Raw genomic sequence first — 8,323 nt, 5'->3', positions numbered from 1 at the left:
ATCTTTTTGGATCTCATCAGCGCGTCGCAGACAGCTCCGACAGAACACAGACCAACTTTTACCTGCTGTCTTAACAGCGCGTTTTAGAAAATACCACAAATGGCGCGGTAAACGCCATCTGTAGTGCGATGCTACATTTTAGGATTACGTATGCTCCAACAAGGTCCGCACTTGTGTGGATATCTACTTGCTGAAACGAACCCCGGCGTAGCTAACCTCAACGTGACAGACACGTTACCATAATCGAATAAAATTATTCGAAGTGATCTGTTATCTTTCGAAACTGCCAGACGCGGATTGCGATTTCGATCTTTTTGGATCCCATCAGCGCGTCGCAGACGGCTCCGACAGAACACAGACCAACTTTGACCTGCTGTCTTAACAGCGCGTTTTAAAAAATACCACAAATGGCGCGGTAAACACCACCTGTAGTACGATGCTACATTTGAGGATTACGTATGCTCCAACAAGGTCCATTTAAATATATGGATATCTACTTGCTGAAATGAATCCCGGCGTAGCTAACCTCAACGTGATAGACACGTTACCACAATCGAATAAAATAATTCGAAATGGTCTGTATTCTGTCGAAACTGCCAGACGCGGTTCGCGATGTCGATCTTTCTAGATCTCATCAGCGCGTCGGAGACAGCTCCGACAGAACACAGACTAACTTTTACCTGCTATCTTAACAGTGCGTTTTAAAAAATGCCACAAATGGCGCGGTAAACGCCATCTGTAGTACGATGCTACATTTTAGGATTACCTTATAATTTGTTGTATATTCTGAACCATATTTTAAATTACATAAGGATAAATGCAGTGCAAGAATATACATTTGTAAAAATTGAGTTGAATGAATGTTAACTTTTTAAAAAGCTGAAACGCTGTAATATATTGAATATTAAATAAGTCGCGGGAATTACTGATACGATTATTATTAATGCGGCATTGCGATGTATGTGATTTTAAAGTTACTTGTATATTCAATTGTGCAATAGTTTGACGACTAGTTTGGATAATCTAAAATTCGATTTATATGCTTATTGTGATAAATAAATAGTTATACATGTCAACTGTAACCCAATTTTATAGCGCAATAACTTGTAAATAATAGGTGTGGATCATATTTTGCTGTCACTTTTATACTTTTACTCTATTCTACATGCATTTCAAAATAGATATTCGCTCCACATATTTCGAATCGTAATTATAACGATTCAATTTAAATAAATACCGTTTTAGCAAAAAGGTGTATATACAAAATAAAATCAACTAATGAAAATGGAAAATGAAAATTACATAACTCACATTGGTGTGAATAGAACATTGATATAATCTTAAATAAAGTCTGTGTTGGACTCCGCGATTTTATAAACACAATATCAGATAAATTAGCTTTAATTTGTAAACTGCAATTAATTGTTGACCTATGAACGCGCATTCCTTCATTTTTTTTAATAGAAATTATTCACAGCAGATGCTTTGTAAATAAAAGTTAAATGATTCATTTTTAAATCAAATGATTCATAAACATCATCATAAGGTCTTCAGTACTTAGAGCAGTTGGACACGTACCTCTACTCTTTCGCATCTTGAGCTAATCTTCGCATTTCCCTAAAACTAAAACAACCCACATCTTTAACTATTTGGCGTACCTCTACCCCTACTAACCGTTTCTACCTCTAATGTGTGTGACTAGACCTTCATGCCTGAGAAAGTGTCCTATCAACCTTTCTCTCCAATTTTTTAGTCCTCTATTCTCTTACTCTTTCTAATATTTCTTCATTTCTAACCTTTTCTATCGACGGTATCCTCATCATTCGCCTGTAACACTATCACATTTCGAACGCATCTAACCTTTTCCAAACATACACCTTTAACAATCTTTTTCAAATGTCTAAATAAACCGTTCATGAGCATAGAAGTGACTTCTTTTTATTGAAGGCGACTCGAACCTGGGCTATCCTCTGCTTTATATCCATACTGCTTCTTCTGTCCTGACTTATCCTGACTTAACAGAAACAGATAATTTCTAGTTTTGTAGTGTCATTTGCATATACCTATTTAGTAAGGTATTTGCCATATGAGCAATTTCCTTTGTTAAGAACCATTCCCAAATACTTACGGAAAACTGTTGAAACCCAGGTGTTATCGGTTTCTTTAAATATGCAAAATAATAGCTCATGCGAGATAATATTGCAATGATGTAAGCAATATGACTAAAATTGTTCAGTAACAGGTAGAGATATTTTCGCAAAAATAAAATAATAGATACGTGGTAAGTGATATCTACACATATAGTTAGGAGACAATTGGTGTACTTTCGCTATAAAATAGAAAAAAAATGGAAACCCCAAAAAATGAATTTTTATATGATTTCGTAAAGGAAGGAGTTACTTCAAAGATAAAAATGTAAAATGTGAGCTATTCTTTACGTACTACAATTTGTGCAAAAGTAGAGGAGGAGAATAAGTTTGATGTCCAGACTCTCTAAGATAGATATTTTTCTGGATTTCCAAAGATTTGTATAAAAAACCGTTATTATATTTAGATATTAACAGAATGACTTAAAAACGTCTTTAGAGATTGTTCATTATAAGCAGCATTACAACTTTTTTCATTTGGACGAACGTGTTCATTGAGAGAAAAAGTTAACGTTATACAAACTTTAATTGGTAAATTAATATCCTCTGGATTGGTAAATTTCTAAACCGCCATTGGGATATTGCCAAGGTCCGTCACTTTTTTTATGGGTGGTTCGCCAATAGTTCTATCCTCCCAATAGAACAAATTCATTACAACACCACTAAATACACACACATACGTCCGTATATAACAAAAATTATTTCGCCGAAAAACGTCCGGCATGGTGTACTTTATTTGCAACGATCATACTAGGTCGTGCAAATCATTAGCGTTCTGCAATAGCGTTTAATACACGCACTGCTTCATGGAATTCCATACACAGAAGTCAAAGGGATTTAGATCAGGGATGCGCGCCGACCAAGATAAAGGATCCATTCATTTCAGCGTCTAGGAAAATGTTCATCAAGAAGTTCAATCATTAGTCGATGTAATAATAATGCACTGACCTATAACAGTGATACATTAACCTACCTCTAATGACTTCGACAGTCTACATACATAGGTAATACAAACCTAAACGTTAATATATGTACTAGGATGATTGTAAACATAAACATCGTCAATCAGACGTGATCTAATCTAAAAAGTAACAAACTATACATGAATACAATAATACAAAGGGAATACAAAGCCGATACTGCTAAGTAGCAGCTGATTGAATGCGGTGTTGCTATGTCTTTTTTCCTTGCGTGTTCCTACCAGGGTTGGACTGGCCCTTGCCTGTATTTTCACTATAATGGTGGGCTTTCGGACCACTAAACATTTACTTAATTTTCTTGATTTATAATGCCCTATCACCTACTGCAAGCTTGCTACTTATTTCAGAAACATCCTGTAAATTGTGAACTAGTTAGGTAATATGAATGGAGTTTTTTATCATTTTTCTAAAACCATTTATATTTAATCATTTTTTATAGCAATCTGATTCAATTGTTTATATATTTCAGCTATTACCATTATTTACGTTCTATAGTAATAACGTTTTTTATTATTATTTTCCGGTTTTTGGAAATCTGTATTTCCGACAAGGATTACCATTACGCACCTTATAAAGCAAGAAACGATCCAATTTAATTAATCAACGGTTTGGTTTACTCTGTAGACTTAAAGGCACTAATTAAATATTTAAATTACTTATAAGCTCCTGCAGCCCGTCTGGAATGATAAAATTTTGCTTCTGACAAAATAAAATAAAAAGTTTTAAAAAGTTCGGAGAGTGACTTCATTACGACGACAGTCCCAGTAGAAATTAAGAACGTAATATTGAAGTAAATTAAAATAGTTGTAGGTGCTTCGGGGTTGAATTTCCTTGTGGTTTGAAAGAGCTATTTGACTTAAAAGAGGAATTAATATTAAGTTATTTCACTACTTACATTGAATTGTAGAAGACATTTAACAAAATATCTTATCATAGAGTTAAAGTTATTGCCGATATCGAAAAAGTGAAATACGTGTAAAATAGTTTTTTTAATTTAAAGTCTTAAAATCTTTTCAGGTGCATTTCAAAAAATGGAATTGTCATATTTGTATATTATAATAACGATCTAAGGCTTCAACAGAGGGATATAGGATTACGCATGAACAATTTAATTTCAAAATAAGTACTACTTGTCAGAGATAGCTTGGCATCTGAGATTCTGAGAGAACTGGGTAAAAAACAGAAGAAACGCATTCGGGAGGAAAGTGATGCACTTTGTCCCTCAATACTCATACTTTGTTTCATACCGAGCCTACACTGTCCGCAAGTAAATTTACTCCTGGTAGTCTTAATTTTATCAGTAATATTTACACGAAAACTCATTTATACTTCGTTTACTTTCTGTAGCGATGTGACCTTCAGTATGACCGGCGCAAAGCAAAAAAGAACAGCACTAGGCCAGAAAAGGAAGGAGACAACTCTCGGCCAAATTCTTAACCGGCGAGGAGCGTATAATTCGTACAGTACTGCAAGGAAAAATTGACCACTTTATCCACTACAATTGCATTGCTGAAATGTGCTGTTATTGGTACCATTTACCACTGAAAATATCAACGAGATGTTTATTTATATTGGAAGACATATTAAAGGCTTTAATGCTTGTTTTCGACTCGCACTACTATTCATGATTGAACAAAACTTTTGGGAGGTACTGTATGAAAAATAATGTTTATTGAACAAGAGTCAAGAGTATAATGAGCTTTTTTCTCCCTACCTATGCTTTTGCCAGCGCGCATCCAAGATATTGGAAGGGGCACATCGCTAGAGAAAATAAATGAAGTATACTTATGATAATAATACAGATTATTAACACATTGCTATTGTATTATCAGAAGTTGCTTTTATATTTATGTAAGCTTAACATAATTAAACTATTCAGGGAAGGGATAAAAGGTAACATGTAACTTTATAATGAACCCTTCTGTATAGTTTCTGTACAGCAGACGTCCAATTATCTGAAATGCTTTAAAAGTGTCATTACTAGTTAATAAATACCATCAGTTATCCTTGTTATTTTTTATTGTTATTCTAGTTGTTATTGTTGATTTTGTTGTTTGTGTTTAAATTCAAAGTGGAAGATATTTTATTAAAGTCAATAAAATAAAAAATGAAGCATTTCTAATTACAGGTAGGTATCTATGTGATTGAAATTTTTGGAGTTTTTATTTTCTAACAATAATAGGCGAGTTTACGTTTTACCGGCATGTCTCTACGAAAGCATCAGAACCGAACTGACTGTCCCCACCCACAGAAGTAATTGCATCCAACGCGCTTTGGAGAGCGTAAAACATCCAAATGCCAAGCTATTCCTATCAAGTTGTAGATACATAAATATTATATTAAGGCCATTGCTCACTGTGCAAATCATTCGTAGCGGATTCAGTTAAGCAAGTAAATGGACCTTGTTGAACATATTGGATTCCACTAAATACAGCATTGTACTGTAGATGGCATTCATCACGTCGTTTGTAGTCGTTCATAAGACGCTGTTCTAGGCAGCAGGTAGAGTTGGCCTGTGTTCTGTCGAAACTATTTGCGACGCGCTATAGTGGTCTAACAAGGAAATCGTGATCCGCATCTGACAGTTTCGACACAATTCTGACCAATATGCACTGTTTTGTCGTAAGTAGTAATCTCGTTGTTACTTTAGTTTGTGAATTTAACGCAGAACATACTTTTTGTACATATTTAAATATAGAAAAATGAAGCACATTATAATTAGAAGATTCATTTTAAGTACATTATCTTATTGTAAACATTTCATTATCACGTACTTTATTAAACGGGATTAAACACTTAAAGATACTGAGAGAGTAATATCTCAAGCAAGTCATACGCCAAAAAATTAAGACTAATGGTATGAGGGAACGTTCAGTATGAAGAACAAAAATGGTAAGATGCTGCAAATGAAGTAAATTGACAATTTCTGTTCGCCCGCTCCCTAATTTTTGTTTTAAATACAGCATGGTATTTTTTCAAATTATTGACGCATCTGACGCTTCGTAAACTGTTTCATTTTAACGTCATCTATAATTATTTAATCTACGAAAACTCTGGGAAAAAGACAGTTTCCAATCTCTAAACCGGAAAGCAAAGCAAATGATGTGTTACGGTTGAGGACCACACACAAAACAAGTTTATGTAAAAGATGAGTATTATAAAAAAACCGTCAACGCGCTACCCCGCGGTTTTGAATTATATGGTACTTTTGCGCAAATTTCATAGTTGAGTAGAGCAAAAAAATAGGATGGACAAAAATTTACTTGCCAGTAAAGAAGCAATCAAAAGCGATCCTTCCTTTGTGATGCTTCCTAGTAAATTGATATTATGGTGAATGGTTTTACCTTTATATATACTCCTTATTAATAAGACGAAACTCTAGCTCCACGGGGACAGTAAATATAAATTGAATCATGGCTTCGCAGCGTCTTTCCTTTTGAGAGCTTAAAATATATGTCTTTATTGTAATGAATCCCGAATAAGTAAAAGTCACAAGTGAGACGTAGCGCATCTTGTCGGATTCAAATCGCTTAGGAAATAATGCTTCGCTAGCTTTATACCATCTGCGATTTTCATGGAACGAAAGTAATAAATAATAAATCAAGCACTTTGTTTCCGGTAGACGATTTCCGGTGATAACAAAACTCTCTGCCGATAGCATAAACAGGTTAGATTTGCCACAGAGTTGCTGTAAATCGCTAGGCAGGTATATTGTTTTATTAAGGTAGTTTGAGTATTCATTTGAATTTTCCAGAAATTCGACGATCGCAGACCGTGTAAAGTTACGATTAGATCTGTTATAATAAACCAAAATTGCCTGATTGCCTCACAAGCGACTTAAAACCGACAAGGCGCGCTTCGTTTCACTTTAAGCTGGAGGACTACGCTGGAGAGTAGGGCAGAAGGCTCTCTTCGTCACCTTTTAGGAATTGTGAAAATGCGTGGATGGTGATGATGGATGAAGTGAGAAACATGAGATGGACGAAAAGATGAGACAAAAGAAGTGAGTGAAACATAATTATTCTTAAGCGATTTAAAACCAATAAGGCGCGCTGTCTCAGATTATTTTCACTTTTAGCTGTTTTCTTCATACCAGCTGCTATTGCTGGTAGGCGGGTAGTCCGTCCTGACTACGATGGATAGTAGGGTAGAAGGCCCCCTTCGGTCTCTCTTGAGGAATTGTGGAAATGTGTGGGTGGTGGTTGGAGTGAGAAACATGGGACGGACGAAAAAATGACAGAAGAGAAGTGAAAGACTATTTATGGAATATTATTACTGCTCCAGCGTTTGCCTATGAGTTCCAAGGAAACAACAAAACAACTTGTACCAGGGCAACTGAGCCCAGAATCGAACCAGGGTCCCTCAGAATGCTAAAATGATGCCCTAGCATCCTGGACTACCATCTATGAAATTAAATATAGATACTACTTTTCGGTAACTACAGTAAAGTTTGTAGTTGATCGTCTTTGAATTCTGTTACATCCGATAGGGGGTAGGGAATTGCCACATCTTGTTTAGCACTCCATACTTACAAATTGTCTGTGTCAATTTTTTTGACGTGACAACGTCTTATAATTCGATGGAGCCTGCTGCACGCACGAAAAAACATGACTCATGCGGCGTTACCTCGCTCTGAGGCGTTCCGTTTAAGGCTTGAAGTGCAAGCGAGAGCGTGGAACGAGCGACAAACAGGCACAATCGGCCTCCGCGTTCGGCAGCGTTCGACATTTGTCTCTCTCCTACTTGAGTGAGCGATGCGTCCGCGTGGACAGCTGCTATACAATAATACATTTACATGTTTTCGTCAAGTATGAAGTGCAGTGAAAAGTGAATGTGGTGTCAATTGTTTATAGCAACGATAATTGCGGCGATAAAGGTAATGATTCTTTCGATATTAAATATATGTTCAGTGATATATTGTCGAATTGAAGGTAGAGTTACAAAAATTTTAATGATGTTTAAAAGTTGTAAATAAAGGTTGTAAAACAATTGCTCAAAGTACATTCATAGTTGTAAAAACTATGTACATTGGAAAAAAATTAATAAAATTGACATAATTGTATTTATGCGAACAAATAAATGTAACTTGATCAATTCAATTGTGATTTCCATTTACCTCCTTCTTCACATCCATACAAAATATCTATCAAACAAATAAAATTAAAATTTTCTTTTGAAAAATGAAACCATTCCATC

This window comes from Agrilus planipennis, unplaced genomic scaffold, assembly GCF_000699045.2.
Source record: "Agrilus planipennis isolate EAB-ADULT unplaced genomic scaffold, Apla_2.0 scaffold541, whole genome shotgun sequence".
Taxonomy (NCBI): Eukaryota; Metazoa; Arthropoda; class Insecta; order Coleoptera; family Buprestidae; genus Agrilus; species Agrilus planipennis.
This window is presented reverse-complemented; position numbering follows the sequence as displayed.